The sequence below is a fragment of the Chelonia mydas genome, chromosome 1 (assembly GCF_015237465.2).
Source record: "Chelonia mydas isolate rCheMyd1 chromosome 1, rCheMyd1.pri.v2, whole genome shotgun sequence".
Lineage (NCBI taxonomy): Eukaryota > Metazoa > Chordata > Testudines > Cheloniidae > Chelonia > Chelonia mydas.
In genome coordinates this window covers 235,781,073-235,800,900 of record NC_057849.1, presented here as the reverse complement: position 1 = coordinate 235,800,900, position 19,828 = coordinate 235,781,073, and the positions used below count along the sequence as shown (strand labels likewise).

Sequence of the window (19,828 nt, the reverse complement as noted above, 5' to 3'; positions counted from 1 at the left end):
TGGGAGGCCTCCAAACTACTTAGGGCCCTAAATGATTCTCTCCTGGAGTCCCTGCCTCTCCAGCCCTTTTCATAGGTCTCTGCATGGTAGGAGTGATCTGAACCAGCACTAGTTTGCACTTAGCCTTTTTTCCCCCAACCAACAGCCTCAAAGCACTTTACAAACCGTACTTCAGCCTCGGAACATCCCAGTGAGATAGTGAAGCACAGACACATCCAGAGGGTTAGACTAAGAATGGGTAAGTGATCTGTCCAAATTCAAACAGTGAGTCAGGGGCAGAGATAGAAGAGAACCCAGGATCCATAACTCCCAATCCCTCTACTCTCACCTGCTTTTATGGCCTGCCGTTTAGAGTAAAGTCTGTATGTCTGGATACAGCAGAGAGAACATTTTCTATGCTAATGAACAAAACAGCAGTAGCAGGTAACACTGCCTCTCAGTGGGCCTACTTCTTTTCACAATACTCAAACCCCTGAATCACCTAGACTTCACCAGTGCTTCTACTGAAAGTCTAACCTAGTGTGCCAGGAACACCAAAACAGTGAAAAAGACGCAGATGGGATAAACGCAGTCCATTCTCCATTACCAGAGACAGGGAGAGAAGTGAAGAGGAGGAGAGGAAGAGACATCATCTGAACCACACTTACCTTGCTTTATATTTTTCAACATGGGCACAAAATTTACCTTATTCCTATTTAAATAATATTGTCCCAACGAGCAACTGATGTGTACCCAGGCAAATCTGACATATCTATACAAGTGTATCAATGACCTGTTTGGGTGTTTAACTGTTGAAACTTGCAGACAAATTGAAACTTTAAGGCACGATTTTTTTAACAATGAGTGTGATTAACCAGTGGAACCATCTCCTGATATCATCAAATCAAGATGGATGCCTTTCAGGAAGATATGCTAGTCAAACACAAATGATTGGGCTCATTGCAGGTGTAAATGGAAAAAAAAAAAAGCAGCCCACACCCTGTTTTATGCAGGAGGTCATTCTGGCCTTACAATCTATGAAAGCTCTTTAACGGTTTTAAAAATAAACACTGTATTTAAATAATGAAGTTCTGTTTAACTTGTGCATTCATTCCCTAGTACAATAGAGGTGTTATCACAATACAAATATTAAATAAGAAACCAAAAGAGAATTGCAAGTTTGAGTTATTCTAGCCTTAATCTTTTTTTTTGTCCCACTGTGCCTATCTGCTGCACAAGAAGTTATACACCTTATGCTCTGCACTAAACAGGTGCACACTTAAAGGAGAAAAAATTCTGGAGTCTGAATTTCCCTATTCTTCCCGCAGTCTCCAAACTTTAAACACTTAATTCAAAGCCTATTAAATGTACAAGACTTACCGGTGTGTAAGAGGAGGAAGGGAATATGGTTTACAGACCTGCCATGACAAAACAGAGTGCAGTTTTAGAGCATGTCAATACAAGGCTACGAGAGACAGCCTGTCACACAAGCACTGGAAAACACCTTTCTGCCTGCTGACGGGCTGATCACATGGCCACAGCTCAGACAGGGATCTGCATTCATTAAGGGACTCAGTACATACATTATCCTTTTGTTACACTCCCAAATGCAAAGCCTAAAGAGACAGTACAGGAAAGAACTGTCACGTCAGAGGCAGCAGTTTCTCCTCAGATTCACCATTCCTTTGCTTGCCAGATAGATACATACAGTCTGGCTCAGCAGATCCTCACTAATTCATATGAACGACTGGGAGGCCCACTGCAAATTACTTAATTTTGCAAATTACTGACTAAATGAACAATAAAAATGGCCTTATTTTGCTTATTCATTTTGATGCTGGCCATTTCATTTATGATTATACCTCATAATGTACCAGCAAACATACTGTAGTATCTCCTGTAAAAATAATTACCTTCTAGTAATGTAAGACCTTGCTACAGCACTCCATTAATTCTTTGAAAGATGGGGAGAGATCCAATATTTTGTGCAAATGAGGGATTATCCAGGTTCCATCACACACACTACTTTAAAATTAGGCCCTTAATATATGCAATGAATGAATATGGGGCTCTTATTAAAAAACTGCATTTCATATTATACTTTGATATGAGGGACCCTTGGGCAGATTTTCTGCGCTTCAAAAAAGTTAGTTGTTGTCATAGAGCATAACATAGAAATACAGCAAGAACACTAATATTCCTATCAAGCTGCTGCACGACTACATGCTAGGGACAAGAACCACCATTCTTAAATAACTCTCAAAAAGCTACTACTGTATTTATTTTTATTAACCCTGGTATAAGGGAAAGGTCACTAGTTCCTCACAGTAAAAGAACAACTTACTGAATCACAGAAGCCTAAATCTCACCACTTAACATAGGTTAACATGCTTCAAAGGCTGTGCTAGCTGTGTTTCAAACTTCTCTGAATTCAGCTCCCAGTTTTAACTAGGGTGGACTATAAAGGTTCATAAGTGTGTCACATCACACGCCTCTATGTTCTTAGCTATTTTGATTTGGAAGTCAAATGGACTTGGCCGCTGTACAACCCAGGCCTGATTTTAGAGGGACCGGCAAAAGAAAAAATAAATAGGTGTGTACATTGTTTTGAAGCTTAATGACATTCAAAGGTGGCCTGAAAGTTTGTTTATATGAAGCAAAATAGGAATCAGAACCAGTATTTCCCCCCCCCCCCCTTTTTAGAAATCAGCTTTGACAGAGATAAGACATCCCACCATTCAGGCAATACAAGTTCAGTCATGACTCCCACAATCTACTAAATCATTAATCACTTGCCTATCTGTCAATAGCACACCATCAATGTAGGCCTGATCCAATGCCCACTGAAGTCAATGGAAAGACTCCTATTGACGTCAATGAGCTATGGATCAGGTATTAAAATACAGTTATAGTAACTGATCACTTGCTACAGTCACTCTCTACTGACATGGGTTATTCAATTAAAAGAAAGTATAATAGAAGGTACTGGACATTCCTAACATAACACCCATACGAAAATCAAGATCTCATAAATCGGCAATTAAGAACATTGAAACAGATTACACAAAGCATTCTGTTATTCAAAACCATTATATTCCCATCTTAATATTTACAAGAAATGAAAGAGATCCAATATACATAAAATAGTTTGGCTTTGAGGGAGATTTGAACATTAATCCATTCCTAATATTCCAACAGAATAATACTGTAAAGTCTTGGATGGTCCTTTTTCCCTATCAAATCCTCAGGATATAGCTGTAAAAACAGATTAACCAAATTGTTCTCTTTGCTGTAATTACCTCATTCCCTCTTGTCCCCTTAGCATTCTTGAACAGAAATGGCTTGGGGAGACTACCAGTAATTTGCCAGAGACCCACTGCATTTTCATTCCTTTTAGTTTCAAATGTCACTGTTTCAGTTGCACCGTTCAAAGCCGATAGCAAAGGAAAGGTTTTCTACATGAGCAAGAACTGCTAATCCAACCAATATTTCTGTAGCCTCAGGCTACTTCTTTTTCTCTTATTTCACTAATTAAAAAAAAAACGGAATAGGAGGGGCCAACGATCTACCTTCAAGCCCACTGGAATCAATCTTCCTTTCTCTTCCTTGCACTTTGGAAATCAGAGGCTTAGAGACAGTGTTCCCATCCTCCTTTTACAAGCTGTTTACATGTGATAAGAACTAGGATGTTAATAAAAATAGCTCAGCACCAAGTCATGGATGTTTCACAAATGCAAATCTAAAAAAACCCACAGGCTAATATTTATGGATTACCATGTCTCTTTTCCCACATTTCCAACCACAGACTAACATTTCCAAAAAGGAAAAATAAATAAATCCATCTCTTACATATCAATGTGATGAGCACAACTGCTAGTGGCTGGCTTCCAATTAATTTTCATACTGGATGGCTATGACATTTCAGGGTGCAATCCAGACCATTGAGGGGGCTGTCACCCCTCTCCTGCAACCTTGGGTGCCTTACAATGTCTTGCTGCTGTAGCTGTCACCTTGGTCACTCACAAACAGCCTTCCAGCATGCCAGTCGCACCCAGAGTGCCTGTATATAGCTGCAGCCTGTCAGCAGCACTCCAGTCACGCTCGGGCTTCCACTAGCCTTGGTTACCACATGCTGGATGACATCAACACACTCCCAGTCCTGGATTTTCCCCCAAAAATGTGTATTCTGTATTGCATTATCCAGCCCTCAGATAAAGGTCCATTGTCCCTGTAAGGGAACAATATACAACAACTTGCCATCCTAAATATACTTACCCACACAGTTCATAACACTGGATTAATTTTGATTACAGAACAAAAAAAGATTTAACTACAAAAAATATAGATTTTAAATGAGTACAATAATACATTAAAGTCAGAAATGGTTACAAGAAAAATAAAGATAAAACACTTTCTAGTACTAAAACTTTACAAACTAGGCTTTGTCAAGGTAAAATTCTTACCACATGCTTCCAATAGCCATACTGACCAATCTTCAGATCACTCCCAAAAAGTCAAAGAGCTGGATTCTTTTGTCTTAGGTTCAAGAGAGATGGATAGGGAGATACAACTTGTGGTGTTTTTGCTACTCACTTTTATAGTTCAATCCCCCTTTGAAATGCATCTTCCAGAGGGTGGCCCCCTAGATAAAGTTCTTTCCAGCTAAGAGCAAGGAGACATCTTAGCTGGTGGGGGGTTGCTAAGTTGTTTGCTTAAGATGCAGATCTGTTGTTCCTGCCCCCTTTCCTTACCAAAAAATAGCCACTTAATAAGTGATGGCCCAGCTTTGATGATACCTGGCCAAGTGTCAGCTTGTCCTTTGTCTTTGAAAAACAGGTTTACCCATTCCCCAGACCTTTCTGGTACACACACTTCAGTCATGATTTCAGCTCATGTTCAGAACTTCACTTACATACATGTTATGATATTATTGTCCAGTGAGTTATTAGTTTTCAAATGACACCTTCCAAGTCACATTCTGCACAAAGATTACTACTATCAAGTGTAGGGTGTGAATATAGGAGTGTATTCTGTCACAATGGCATAGACCACATCCAAGTTAATACTGTGCATTGCTGATACTGTACATGCTCCAAAAAAAGATTATATTCCAGTTGTGGAGTTCTAGTACTTTTGAAGCCATTTAGGTAATTCACAATGATTAGGTATCAGAGGACAGCTTTGCTCATCTCCCCTGTCCTCAGTATAGACTTGACCAGCACTTTTACCACCACCCTGAACACCTCCATTGTTTCCTTGTTTCTCTGCGACGGGGGCACTAGATTCCGTGTACTAGGATGATGTCAGAGCATGCAGAAAGAGCGCTACATTGCATGAAAAAGACACAATCTTGATTGAAAGAGGAAATATCTATCCCAAGTGCTACAACACCATTGTAGTGGGCTATCTATCTTGTTCAATATTTGTAAGGCTCACTTCCTGAATGAAGCACTGGCAAGGCAGAAGCTCTTAGGAACCTAATAACCAGGAAAGCCAGTCAACACAGAACAAGTACAATGCTGCCATTAGCATTGGAACTTTTATTGCTGCAATTAGGATAAACCAGCTGCTAATAAAAATAATACTACTTTACATTTATGTAGTGCTTTACATCTTCAGTCTGTACAAACATTTGCTTAAATAATCACCACAAAGCTGCTGAGATGGAGGTACTACCCATTTTACAAATGGGAGAACAGAGGCAGAAGTGAAACATGTATTACCAAGGCCAATTATTTCATTTAGACCATAAACTCTTTGGGGCTAGGACCATCTTTGTGTTCTCTGTTTGTACAGCACCAGCACAATGGGTACCTGATCCATGACTGGAACTCCTAGGTGCTAACAACAACATGGATAATAAGAACATCCAGAGTTACATACACTAAGGGTTACAGAACCTCAAGAGTTTAATAGATGCATTAGCGCCTCCCTCTGACCAATAGGGATTAAATAGAAGATTTCCCATTGAGCAGGTTATGCCATAACTGCCTACTGCTCTGAAGATTCTGGCACTGTCAGATACAAGATACTGGACTAGAGGGACCAGCAAGTCAAGTCCAAGATACAGGAGAATTGAGCACTTCTGAAACTCTGGCTATAAAAGACTTGCACCAGACCACAAAGTGTGTCAGTCCCTCCAGGATAAGATCTCAGGAGCAATTTGTTTCCCGTTTTTTGTTCACATAACACCACTCAGTACTGAAGGAGCAGATGAAGACATCCCTCCTAACTCCCAGACCATTCTTTATCCCTAGACACAGACAGAGGAAAAAAAATAAAAAAGATAAAAATTACACCAATGGTGTGAGAACACAGGAAGGATTGTGGATCTGTAAATAATGATAGAAGTAGAGGAGAGGAATTAGGAGCACAGATAAAATGGTCCATTGTGGCAAGATTAAGCGAGAGCTGATGATGGGACATCCAAGAGGAGAAAAAAAGTGTAAAATTACATAAGTAATCTAATAGGCCCCAAATTCTGCCTTTGGATTAACCTATAAAACTGCAACTAAAGTCAATGGAAAGCTCGCACAGGTTTCCTGGGACATAATTTGTGAAGCTGCAAATTATTTTAGAGGCACATAAATATATGACTGACTTTTCCATTTATTAAAAGGCCAGGAGATCATCAAGCTCTCTTTTAATAAAAAAAAAAACAAACCCAAAACCACGGTATGACTAGATTTCAGAGCAAGAACTCAATTTATCATCATTCATAACACTACAGAATTACACTGGGTAGCTGAAAAAACAAGATGAATATTCCACTGTAGTACAAAGGTTTCTAATACATAAACCATACATAATACAGTCATTAATCTGAATCCAAATCTTTCCCATATCAGATGTCACTTAGGGCACGCACCAGGCTCCACCATCCCTATCTAATCTGGGCCACTCTTTGCATGTCCTCTATGTTATATTTCATAACTTTTCCCTCTCTGTAATGTTCAACAGAGGGATTCTTTTAGCTGGCTCCTTCTGGGTGTTCCTCCAGCTGTCCAATAGCACTCCTGCCATGGCAGATGTTCTGGCTTCATTCTTAACACATGTCCCCAGTATTTCCATCTTCTTTTCTGGATAACTTTAGAGATTAGAGTTGCTAAACTCTCCAATGAATCCAAGCACTTGTAAATTCAGACCACTGAATGCCTACTTTTTCTACATTTGCTCCAAAATATTCATGAGATAAAATGTGATTTTCCAAGGGGATTGAACGAGTGAGGCACTTAACTCCCTAGGGTGCCTTTGAAAATCCCAGCCTATAAATTAGAGGCTAACGCAACAAAGCACAACACACTCCATCAAGAATAATTAGGCCAGATTCAATTTTAAGACGACTGCTCTGGAAAGTGTCCGAGATTTGGCTGTAAGGATGAAGGCATCCCAAGAGCGCTGTCAAAAGCAAGCAGAACCAGTGCTTATTTTGTAATGAAAGGGGTGCCAGAGCTCAAACAATTACATTCCGGGCCTCAAGCAACTTTTTTACATTCATAACTGATGCAGCAAGCCCAGACAGAGGTGCCTTCAGCCTTTGCACAAATCAAGCACTGAGCAGAACTCACTGTGACAGAGAGAGGAGGCAAAGCTCTAGAACAAGAAGGTGTCAAGAGCCCGACTCCACTAGCAAAAAAAAAAAAGTTCTGAACATTTGTGAGAAGAGCACTGCAGAAGGCTGGAATAATATTAGTTCTCTCTTCCACACAGGGAAGAAAGAACAAACCTCTTAACCAGAGTCATATATTTAAGGCAGAAGTCACCAGTGCACGAAGCAAATGAGTCACAGTAATGTTCAATTTCAACCACCCAACGTGAAAACATTGCTAAAACACTCTTTGCGATCTTGTTAAATCACACTATATAGTGCAAGTGTTAAGAGAATAAATATGCTTGTTCAGTCTCATGAGATTTTTCCTTTTTAAGCTCAGACTTTGTAAAACTGCAGCAGGTGTAAATTAAACACTTTACTTGCCCAGTGTTTTTGGACCTGTCAGTAACCAACAGATGTAAAGGTATTGCTAACGTGACTTTGATTTTCTCAACTGCTCGAGCCAGCATTTTAGTGTCTTAAGGAAATTAATAGCAGCAAGCTCAGTGCCTGTTTTTCTACAAGGGTAAAGAGAGTTTTTACTCACAGAAGAACAAAATCAATAAGCAATACCACCCAACCCCATCCCCATAATACAACCCTTTATTCTCCTGCTAAAAATATCCTTGGGTGGCAAGCACTGAGGCAATGATATTGCAGTGGGTTTAATCTGAAGTACCTGGGAGTCAAGGTAAAGCAGCTTTATTCGACAGAGCTCTAAACAACCTTCTAATTAAAACAAAATTAATACACACCATCAGAGAACGTATTTTTCTGGGAACCACTGAGGAAGCAACATACATTCAGTAGGCACCAGCATGTCTTTACCTGTCTCTCCAATGTGCCTAACACATTCTTAGGCATTCAAAATTATAGATAAATCATCATCTTTAGACACTGTGAATGAGCCAAATATGATCTCTAGCTACACTTAGAACACACTGCATTAATTGGCTACTCCTCCAGTTGGGCTTGGGGAACAGAACATTAAGGAGCCTTTCCATATAAAAGCTTTTCATTGTGCCTGTTGCCACCTATTTGGCAATTCTATCAATACAAAAAAATTAAAACCACTGTTTTAATGTGTTTGATTTTAGTATTAATTTCAGTGTGGTTCCCATCAAAAGAGAAACCACAAAATGACATCAGAGGGTTCCTCATTCAATCTTTCTTGAAGGACTTTCCAATCAAGTTTGCTCAGTTTGCAAAGTGAAAGATATTTTTGCTAACTAACTGTCAGTCCTGCAAACTCCTCCCAGGTTCTCAGAAACCACCCCTGCTTTTGTGTCCCCTACAGCTGCCAGAAGGTTCCGAAGTGGGCCAGGGAATCAGCACAAACTCCCTCTCACTTCCAGCAAAGAATGTCACCTGAAAAAGCATCTTCCTTACACACCTGGAAGTGAGGCCAATACAGACGATGAAGCAAGGTCAAGGAACAATACCTTAGAAGGAAGCCCACCATCTTGCCTCTTCCCATTAGAGAGAAAAGGGTCCAGATACTCTTAGAAAATTAGGCACTCACTCCCATTGATTTCAATGAAAGTTAGGAGCCTCAGTACCTTTCAGAGGATTTGGGACTAGATGTGTAAGGTTGCCTGTAGACTTCACTTATAGAATTTTCCCTCATCTTTCATATTAGCTTCTGGCTGGTAGGTTAACTAGTCAATGTGTGGTATTTTTTGAAGCCCTGGACTAATCAAAATCAAACTATAACAAGCAAACATGGAATTTAAAGTGTTTATAAGATAAAACTTCTATTAAATGTTAACACACACCCATTAATAATAGCCCTTAAAATAAGGATAGACCGGCACAATGCCTGGTTTAACACACTGGACTATTAGCATGATTTGGAAGCTGACTGATTTTCCAGTGTTGTGGCAAACATTTTACCATTCACAGCAAGTCCTATCATCACTCTCCAGAGATATCAGTCTCAAATGCTGGCGGGGAAGGGAAAAGCTTTTCGATATTTCACTGAAATAAAACAAGCAAACATATCTGAAGTGTCACAAGACACAAGATCATAGAATCATAGGACTGGAAGGGACCTCGAAAGGTCATCTAATCCAGCCCCCTGCACTCATGGCAGGACTAAGTATTATCTAGACCAGGGGTGGCCAACCTGAGCCTGAGAAGGAGCCAGAATTTACCAATGTACCTTGCCAAAGAGCCACAGTAATACGTCAGCAGCCCCCGCATCAGCTCCCCCCCCGCCACTCCCAGCACCTCCCACCCACTGGCAGCCCCACTGATCAGCACCTCTCCCTCCCTCCCCACACCTCCCGATCAGCTGCTTCATGGCATGCAAGAGGCTCGGAGGGGAGTGGAAGGAGTGAAGGCATAGCAGGCTCAGGAGAGGGGGCCGAGTGGGGGCAGGGCCTGTGGCAGAGCCAGGGGTTGAGTAGTGAGCACCCCCCGGCACACTGGAAAGTAGGTGCCTGTAGCTCCAGCCCCGGACTTGGTACCCATACAAGGAGCCGCATATTAAATTTCTGAAGAGCCGCATGTGGCTCCGGAGCCACAGGTTAGCCACCCCTGATCTAGACCATCCCTGACAGGTGTTTGTCTAACCTGCTCTTAAAAGTCTCCAATAATGGAGATTCCACAACCTCCCTAGGCAATTTATTCCAGTGCTTAACCACCCTGACAGGAAGTTTTTCCTAATGTCCAACCTTAACCTCCCTTGCTGCAATTTAAGCCCATTGCTTCTTGTCCTATCCTGAGGTTAAGAAGAACAATTCTTCTCCCTGCTCCTTGTAACAATCTTTTATGTACTTGATGACTGTTATGTCCCCTCTCAGTCTTCTCTTTTCCAGAGTAAACAAACCCAATTTTTTCAGTCTTCCCTCACAGGTCATGTTTTCTAGACCTTCAATCATTTTTGTTGCTCTTCTCTGGACTTTTTCAAATTTGGCCACATTTTTCCTGAAATGTGGCATCCAGAACTGGACTCAATACTCCAGCTGAAGCCTAATCAGCGCAGAGTAGAGCAGAAGAATTACTTCTCGTGTCTTGCTTACAACATTCTTGCTAATACATCCAGGAATGACGTTCGCTTTTTTTTTTCCCTCCCTGTTGATTCTCATTTAGCTTGTGGTCCACTATGACCCAGATCCCTTTCCACAGAACTCCTTCCTAGCAGTCATTTCCCATTTTGTATGTGTGCAGCTGATTGTTTCTCCCTAAATGGAGTACTTTGCATTTGTCCTTATTGAATTTCATCCTATTTACTTCAGACCATTTTGAATTTTAATCCTTTCCTCCAAAGCGCTTGCAACCCCTCCCAGCTTGGTATCTTCTGCAAACTTTGTAAGTGTACTCTCTATGCCATTATCAAAATCATTGATGAAGATACTGAACAGAACCAGACCCAGAACTGATCCTTGACGGACCCCACTCGTTGTTATGCCCTTCCAGCATGATTGTGAACCACTGATAAATACTTTCAGGTAACAATTTTCCAATCAGTTCTGCACTCACCTTAAAGTAGCTCCATCTAGGTTGCATTTCCCTGGTTTGTTTATGAGAAGGTTATGCGAGACAGTATCAAAAGCTTTACTAAAGTCAAGATATACCACATCTACCGCTTCTCCCCTATTCACACGGCTTGTTACCCTGTCAAAGAAAGCTATCAGTTTGGTTTGACAGGATTTGTTCTTGACAAATCCATGCTGAGTGTTACTTATCACCTTATCGTCTAGATATTTGCAAATTGATTGCTTAATTATTTGCTCCCGCAAAGATTCATGGCATATGTAATTCTGCTCATTTGTGTAGCCCAACTGAAAAATAGAAGTCTGAAATGTTTGACCTATTACAGTTACATAGAACACCCAAGGCCCTGATCTTGCAAATGGATATACATGTGCTTGTGTCGGTTCTCAGGGTACCCAGGACTCAGCATCACCTTTTTCCCTACCTGGCTCCACTGAGAAGTAGACTTGCTTGTGCTTAACTGGGTGTCAGCTCCCTGATATCGCCAGCCTGTTAGCCACCCAAGCACTCTCATCTGGGCAGTCCTAGCCCTTACCTTGCTTTGCAGGTTAGCAATAGGTGCACTGTAGTCCCCAAACCCCTTTGAAGCGCTCCCCAGTAGCGTCCAGCTGAACTACTGAACACTCACAGAAATTCTAGGTCTGCTGTCCCCAGAGGGACAGCATGCACACCAGCTCGTATGATTCAGCTCAAGATCCGCACCTCGCTTAATACCACAGCACTACCACATATTTATAGTGAGAACAACAATAAGCATGTTATCAAAAACTCAAGATTCAAGGGATAGTGAGTAAGCAAAAGGGAAACAAAGTTACATATAAAATAAAATCATAACACACTTTCTAGAGACCAGATTTAGCTTTACCTCACCCCAAGGGTCCTCTGCAACATTTCAACCAAGGTTGGTTGAGATCCCATTTTAATGAATGTAAACACACCGGCCTTTTATTTCCCAGTTGCAAGACGATGGGGTATCTTTGTTCACTGAATACAGTTCAGTAAAACGCTGAAGTGTATCACAAGAGAAGATTCTCTTCCATTGCTGTGTTTCTCTAGCTCTTAGTTCCCGTTTGGAATTTTTACATTCAGCTTAGATCAGTGATGGGAGACCCATTGTGAAGGAGACAATACTTAATTTACATCTCAACAGGGAGACAGGTGAATAAACATCCCTCAGCTGATAGAAAACCTGTTTGTCAAGCTTGCTTTGATACAGACTTTAAAACAAAAAGAAAAGGAGTGCTTGTGGCACCTTAGAGACTAAAATTTATTTGAGCATAAGCTTTCGTGAGCTACAGCTCACTTCATCGGATGCATTCAGTGGATGCATTCTCTGCTGAATGCATCCGATGAAGTGAGCTGTAGCTCAAGAAAGCTTATGCTCAAATAAATTTATTAGTCTCTAAGGTGCCACAAGTACTCCTTTTCTCTTTGCGAATACAGACTAACACGGCTGCTACTCTGAAACCAGACTTTAAAACATATTTTCAGGATAAACACATTACTCCCTACAGTATTGTCTGTACACACATTTCACAAGGATATTAATGATGAATGTGACCCCGCTTTCATTTAAGACCTTACATGACCTCTTTGGTGAACCAAAACGTACATACCGGAATCAGGACATTCTGTAACCCCCTTGCCAGTTGGCACTAAAGGGTTCTTGGGTCACAGTGCTTAACTTTAAGCATGTGAGCAGTTCCGTCACAATGAGACTATTTAGGACATCTTGTACGTGCATTAGACTTTGTGGGAATTCGGGTCTCAGATCAAAATGGAGATAAGCTCCAAGTTCAAGCTGACAAGGTCTATTTTTTTTAAACTGACTAGTTTCTGACACAGCACTTTTTGGATTGTATATCCTGGATTTTAAAAAAAAAAAAAAAACATGGTGGGGGGGGGGGGAGGAGAAGAGAAGGGTTTTTCTGCTCCCACATGAATGTTAATTGAGATATTTTCAACCAGGAAGAAAATTACTAATTTTACAGGGGAACAGCAAAACTGACTCTGCACAAAAAATTATCAAATGTACAAACATATTAAAACATATTTTCTCTAATCTTTCAGTTAGAGCAACCAAAGGTCTCAGTATCGCAAACACTTGCACAAATGCTTAATTTTATGCACACCAGCAGTCCTACTGTTTTAAGCAAAACCACTCACTTGCTTAAAGTTTAATAAGTGTATATGTTTGCAGGATCAGAAACATAGCTATTCCTCATAACTATAGTAAGTACAAGATTTTCAGACAAAAAGGTGATTTTCAAGTGACAGAGACCATTTAACTAGAGACTGCAATAGGGAAAACAATGAAAAGGTAAAAGCTCCAAGAAGGTTAAAGCCATTGATCACTGCAACACACATTAATAAAGACAAATCAAAAAGATGGCTAAAAGCAGTGTAGTTGCAAACCATTGCATAGAATACTTGGAAAACCAACTCAGAACCAGGATGTTTGAAAACTTTGGATCTCAGAGGCAAACAGACACAAAATTGGTTTTATGGAAAATTTTGTACCAAAGAATATGTAAAAAAACAAGCCTCGCCACATGAAGGTGGTCTACTCCAGCCGTTTCAGGAAAATCAATACACACAGCAGTGTAAAGCACCACTGGAACTTTTTCTAATTGGAGGATTGAGACAGCATCGTTCAAAGGTGTTAAATCACTTTTCTTGCTGGCTACCAGCCACTCAGATTAAAGAGAAGAGATTCTGTAATACTCAAAGAAAAACCTTGGAGGACCAAGGACACAAGGCCTCCCAGTTTACTGGATGACACAGGACTTGAGAGAAGGATGATAGAGAAGCAAATACTAGTCACTGAAAAGAAAGCAAGCATTCTGTAAACTGCAGTCCTTACCATGTGTGCCTTCGAGTTTTCTATTATTCCACTGCAGTTGCAAAGGGAGAAGTTTTCATATATTTAGGCTCTGGAGGCCCCAATTATTTAACTTTATGTGTTTAACTTTCACCCACAGGGAAAAAAAATGCTGCAGTTAACAGAAGAGATTTTACATGGCTGGGATGATTTAGTTGGGGATTGGTCCTGCTTTGAGCAGAGAGTTGGACTAGATGACCTCCTGAGGTCCCTTCCAACCCGGATATTCTATGATACATTTCCAGCTGGACTGAAAATCATATTTCATGTGTGAAGTTAACATCTGACTGAAAGAAATTACTGCAAAATGCAGAGATTAAAACTGAAAGTATCATTAGAATAACTGTTCATTCTATATAATAATTTATGTATGTCCTGGTAACTCTCAATCACAGTGTATTCCTTCTAATTGGATATTTATTTGTATTTACTTCTTCCCAATTGCATCTGTCAGATACAACTATTCCAAAAATTTTAGATCAAAGACCATGAAGAGTCAGATACAAAAACTTCACAGTATATATATATATACACATATACACACACACACACACCTGTAGTGTAATCCTAGAGGGTTTCATAACTTGTTGTACAATAAAAATAATGTTCAAAGACAATTGTGTTAATACAGTCCACACCATTAAAATAAAAATATACGAAAAAGAAAAAGAAAAGCCAGAAGTGCATTTGCCCAAGGGGAGATCTGAATTAAGTATTATGTTACCCTGACTAAAGATGCAAATCTGCCAACAACACTTATTCACGAGCAGTGTACAAGACAGTCCTTGTACAAAGAATATACCTGGCAATTAGCTCCATGATGTCCTTAGACCAAACCTGCTCATTGTCGATATAAAAGTTTTATTAACAGCATGGACAGAATGCAGAGTACCTTTCCTATGTCACATGAACCTTTAAAAATATCTCAGGTCCCCTACTGGTCATTAAAAACTAAGCTGAGAATGCCACACTCATCTCACATACAGCCTAATGCAGCAGTAGTCAAACAATGGTCTGTGAAGCACTTCCCTGGTGCTCCATGGAGAGGTGCTTGGGCATATGTCGCTTACTCTCCTCATTTCCAGCTGCTAAGTACACAAATGTTTGGCTAACATTACCTTCCCACATAAGCAGTTTTGATAGCTGACATCAGATGCTGTGCAAGGGCAAATGGAAAGAGAAGGGCAGCATGATCAGAAATGGGAGGGAAGATGTCCAAGACACACCCTGTTAAGATGTGGCCCATGCTATGGAAAAGTCAGAAAACCCCCTACTGAGTGTACATCTGAACACAGGTTTCATCACATAGAAAACAAAGAGCATTAGTTCCTCCTCTGTACTTCATTTTAAATGAAAATTCCACTATTACTTATATATATGCAATCCCATTGAGGTCAATGGGGTTTTATGGCTGCAGTTTATAGCAAAAGGTGTTCATCTTTATTCGTATTTCATCTGTTCTACCATGACACTAAAATTAAGGAAAGGGAGGAGAACAACAAAGTAGTAGTAGTAACATCTGTCCTTCTAGCTATTTTTATGGTTGCTACTAACCATTTTTAAGCCAGGTTTTATTCCCAGCTGCTTTTTGGGTGCTCACTCACAATCCAAAAATATTCATCCCCCTGGGAAATCATGGTGTATGTAGTCCTGCTGGGGATCACTTAAGTAAGACCACCACAGGTGTTAGAGCCTAGACCAAGCAGGGAGGGAGGGAGGGAATGCCAAGAGAATTTAGCAAAGAGTGGGGGAAAGGGTTGAAAAGAGAAGATCAGAGACAAAAAAGGAGTAAAACGGAGTGGGACAGACACAGGTATCCTACCAAAAAAAGAGTGAATGTTGTCAGTCACAGACAAGAAGAGCTGCCTTCAGAAAAGCCAGAAAGTGGCACTATAATGAAGAAGAGCCAAATCACCTGCTAAAAGGGGGGACCGGCACAGAGAAAACAGATACACCAGTCTTACACTGTTAACCCTTCTTGCCCAAATCCCCCTAGTTAGGACATTGTCTGATATTGACAAATTGATAACATGAGCCGGGTCACCTTACCTAAAGGGGTGGGAAGTCATTAACACACAGGTACCAGTACCTCAAACAGCACCTCTACCCCAGGGAGACAATAAAAGCCCGTGATGGAAGCCCAGCTGACAAGATCAGAGAGCAGGTGTGGCAGCTGCAGCTCAAGTTACCAGGAAAAATTAGAGACACATCAGCGTTTGTCTCCAACACCCTGACGGGGGGGGGCAGAAAAAAAAAACCCTCTCCCTCTGCTTGGATAGCATAGGTCTGAACTACGCTGGGGAAGGAGTCCCCTGGCAGATCCTGAAGGACTAACACACTCAAAGCTCCCAGCCTGAGGGCTTCCAGTCTGTACCCCGCCCCACACACACACCAGTTGAAACGGGGGAAGGGAGGGTGGCAGTGGACATTGCAATTCGCCATATTAAAAAACAGGCACACCTGCAAAAACAAAAACACACCGTGTGTGTGTGGAGGGGTTAAAGGAGCACGGAAGGGGGACCCGACGAGCCGGGCACATTCCAGCCCGCCACAAGTCCCTGCTGCTGCCTTTGGGAGCCTCTTACCTTTGGAGGGGTTGTTTTCCTTCCCTTGCAGGCAGCAGCTGATGTGCCGCCACCGGGCTTCCCTTGCGCGGGGGGGGCGAGCTGGAGGGGAGGGCGGCAGGGAAATCCCCCCAGCCCTAGGCGCGAGGTGGCCAAGGCGTGACCCCCCGCCAGGAGGGCTCTCTCCGGCGCATAGAGAAGCAGCCTCGGGGAAGGAGGCACCCAGGTTACGCTGCTCCCCCCCGCCAGTTCTGGCTTTCTCCAGCCCGGGGCTGCGGCGGCGGCGCCTGCTGCTGCTCGTGGAACAAAGTGCAGCAGCGAGGGGAGGACGCAGCGGGCAGCTCAGGCTTCCAAAGCGCCCGCCTCTGCCGCCCGCCGCGGCGCTCTGGCTTTCCGCAGACCCGAGCGCCACCTGCTGGCCGTATTCTTCCCCGCATCGGGGGAGCGGAGCCGCGTTCGCACTAACCTGGTCTTCAGACCCGCTCGGTCCCGCTCGCTTTCGCCCCCGTGGTGGGTGTGTGTCGCAGGGGAGGTGAAAGCACCGCCCTGACCTGTTCCCGTTAAAGCAGCTGAGTACAGTACGCGACTGGGGGTTTTGCTGAAGGTTAATTAGAGGCGCTGTACTTTTTATGAAAAATCAATACAGAAATAATCGGGGGGAAGGTTCAACCCGACATTCAAACCTAAATCCATACATTTGGAGTAGCTGGGAGGAGACTGGAATCCAGCCCCTGATCTAGTTCTGAAGTTTTGCCCTTTTTTTTCCCCGTCCCGGTAACATGCGAACCCAAGACCTTTATCCTGGAAACACTCGTGCACTTAAGCACAGAAGCCATCCCACTGAACTCAGTGAGAATCACGCACGTGTGATATTACGTGCAGGGTTGGTCAGAAGAGCCTCAAAAATTGTGGTGTTCAAAATGCTGACGCCGATCTGAAGCTGGGCTTTGTGTTTCCGGCCCATCTCTGAGCTCCATAACGCTCAGCTCAAAAAATAATATTCTCCTCGCCCTCTTTTCCTCTGTGTGATTTGCATGATTGTTTGCTAACTACAGGGCTGTTTCCCAGGCTATGACAACATGAATAAGAGCAATTACAAACAAAAACAAACAAATGAAACCCATCATCATAAAAGCGGATATTGTAAAACCTGCCTTCAAATTAATCTAGTATGAGGATGGAGTCTGCCACCCCAAGTGGAAAATTCGAATGACGTTTTTCAGCTGGTTTATTTTAGAGTGGTTCCATCTGGAACTACATAGCCCCTGATTCTGCAAACACTTATGCATGTGATTCACTCTCCACACGTGGGCACTAGTGCTCACATGTAAGCCCCCAGCCTGCGAAGAGTCTCCTTTTGCCAAATCTCATTATTTTACTACAAGTCACATGATTGGGGAGGGGGGTCATTTTAGCTCGCAAGGCATGGAGTCATGTTATACCTGAGAATCTCAGTTTTTCTTTTTTAGCCCTTGTGGCTAGCATATAGAAAACAGTAGCCCTTGTGGCTGCACAGAAAAGGTTGTAAACATAAATCCATTCATGAAAGTTTCCTGCACACAAGATACATTCAAAGAACTCGACATGTATTATTTTTAACTGTTAACATCTTGTAAGCCAATCTCATGATTTTTGAGGGCTGACTCCTGATTTTGGAATATTTGGGTTTGGCAATACTGAAAGATTTAGGGTTTGTCAACGCATGACCATTAAGGTAGGATGCGAATTTTAAATGCATTAACCATTCCGAATTAACTCTGTGGTTGGGTGGTCTTATTCCGGAATAAGAGCATCCATACATGAAATTAATTGGGAAATTCTGGAATAACCCCCTATGTAGACAAATCCTCCTACACATGCTGAATCATACACTGTGAGTGGTCTCTTTGGCTTCAGTAGCACTGCTCACCAAGGGAAAAGCTAAGAACATCATTCATCTTTTCAGGATTGGGCCTTGGTTTTTAAAACCAGGCAACAGATTTTTTGCTCTACAGTAAAAACCAAAAGAGATCAGTAGAAACCAATAGGACAGCAGGTGGATTCTACTGGAATTTCCACTAGGCATATCCTTCCTCACATCTGTCACTTGCTTTTCATGCAAATCAATGATTTATCTGCAGGGCGAGGGGAAGTCAGGGACACCAGCCGTCCCCTTTACTGCGTCTTCATGATACATAAGGGTGGTCTCAAAGATTTTACCAAGAGTTAAGAAAAAGGGTGGACCTTTGTTTGTTTTTTAACAATATAAGGAATATCAAACTGTGCCTTGGGTGGCTGTTGTTTTCTGGAGAACTAGGCCTCCACCCTGCAAGCGGCTTTGTGGAGCTAGATGACTCAGCTTGTTCAGAGTTCCCTGGCAGTCAATAGGATTCCATAGGAGCATGGAGTTTATTACAGAATCAGAGTGAGAGAGATGGGGACAGCATAATGAGATGAAATAAGAGCTGCCACTTTCCCAGCTCTAACTTGAAGAGTGGAGATGTAGAACTTCTGTCAACTGTTCAGCAGGAGTTTTGAGTTAAACAGGTTTTAACAAAAACAAGCAAACAGAAAAAGAGTCTGACAAACATTCTCTCTTCCCCAGCTCTGGACCAGGAACACCAGAGCTCAGATTGCAGCTGATAGTAACTCTGCAGTCCCAGCAATCCTCTGCTCTGCCACAGGGTCTTCTAGCAAAAACCAGAAATTTCTCGTGGAGCAACAAGCACTTGGGAAAATAACACTGGAAGCTATATTTATGTATCACAAAGAAAACCTTCAACAAATCTAAAAAAATGTGATTAATTAGTTGCTCTGAAACAGTTGAAGACATGTTTTGCAAGGGGTGGTTGGGTGGCCCTTGGTCTCATGGCAGGGCTGAGGACAAATGCTGCTGCTGGTCATGGTAGCTTGATGGGAGGGAGCTGCTGTCTGATCTCTCATCTCCTAGAAGAAAGAATTTCTGATTCCCCTGGAGGGCTTAGTGTTCCTTCTGAGGCTCCCAGGAGCACTTTCCTGGGTGTGTTAGGCATCAGGCATTGATGAATCCATACGTGCCTTTCCTGGAGCTGTGTGTTGAGGCACAGAAGACAAGTAAGAGTGAGTGTAGGGGAAGCTAGAGAAGGACAGAGAGAGATCAGGTGACCCAAAAGATAGAAAGTGAGCCCTGGTCTACACTAGGACTTTAGGTCGAATTTAGCAGCGTTAAATCGATGTAAACCTGCACCCGTCCACACGATGAAGCCCTTTTTTTCGACTTAAAGGGCTCTTAAAATCGATTTCCTTACTCCACCCCTGACAAGTGGATTAGCGCTTAAATCGGCCTTGCCGGGTCGA

General features: G+C 42.1%; 1 protein-coding gene across 21 annotated transcripts in view; it reads right to left on the bottom strand.

Moving 5' to 3' along the window:
* EPS8 (epidermal growth factor receptor pathway substrate 8) overlaps positions 1-17,567 on the bottom strand; it is a 201,755-nt gene extending 184,188 nt beyond the window's left edge. For 5 of the 21 annotated variants that reach the window (XM_037877068.2, XM_043539359.1, XM_037877067.2 and 2 more), the window contains exon 1: positions 16,535-16,884. The gene's annotated coding sequence lies outside the window, so the exon portion shown is untranslated. The other 16 variants (XM_043539393.1, XM_043539405.1, XM_043539352.1 and 13 more) reach the window with 13 other exon arrangements.
* Between the last annotated feature and the right edge of the window lie 2,261 nt (positions 17,568-19,828).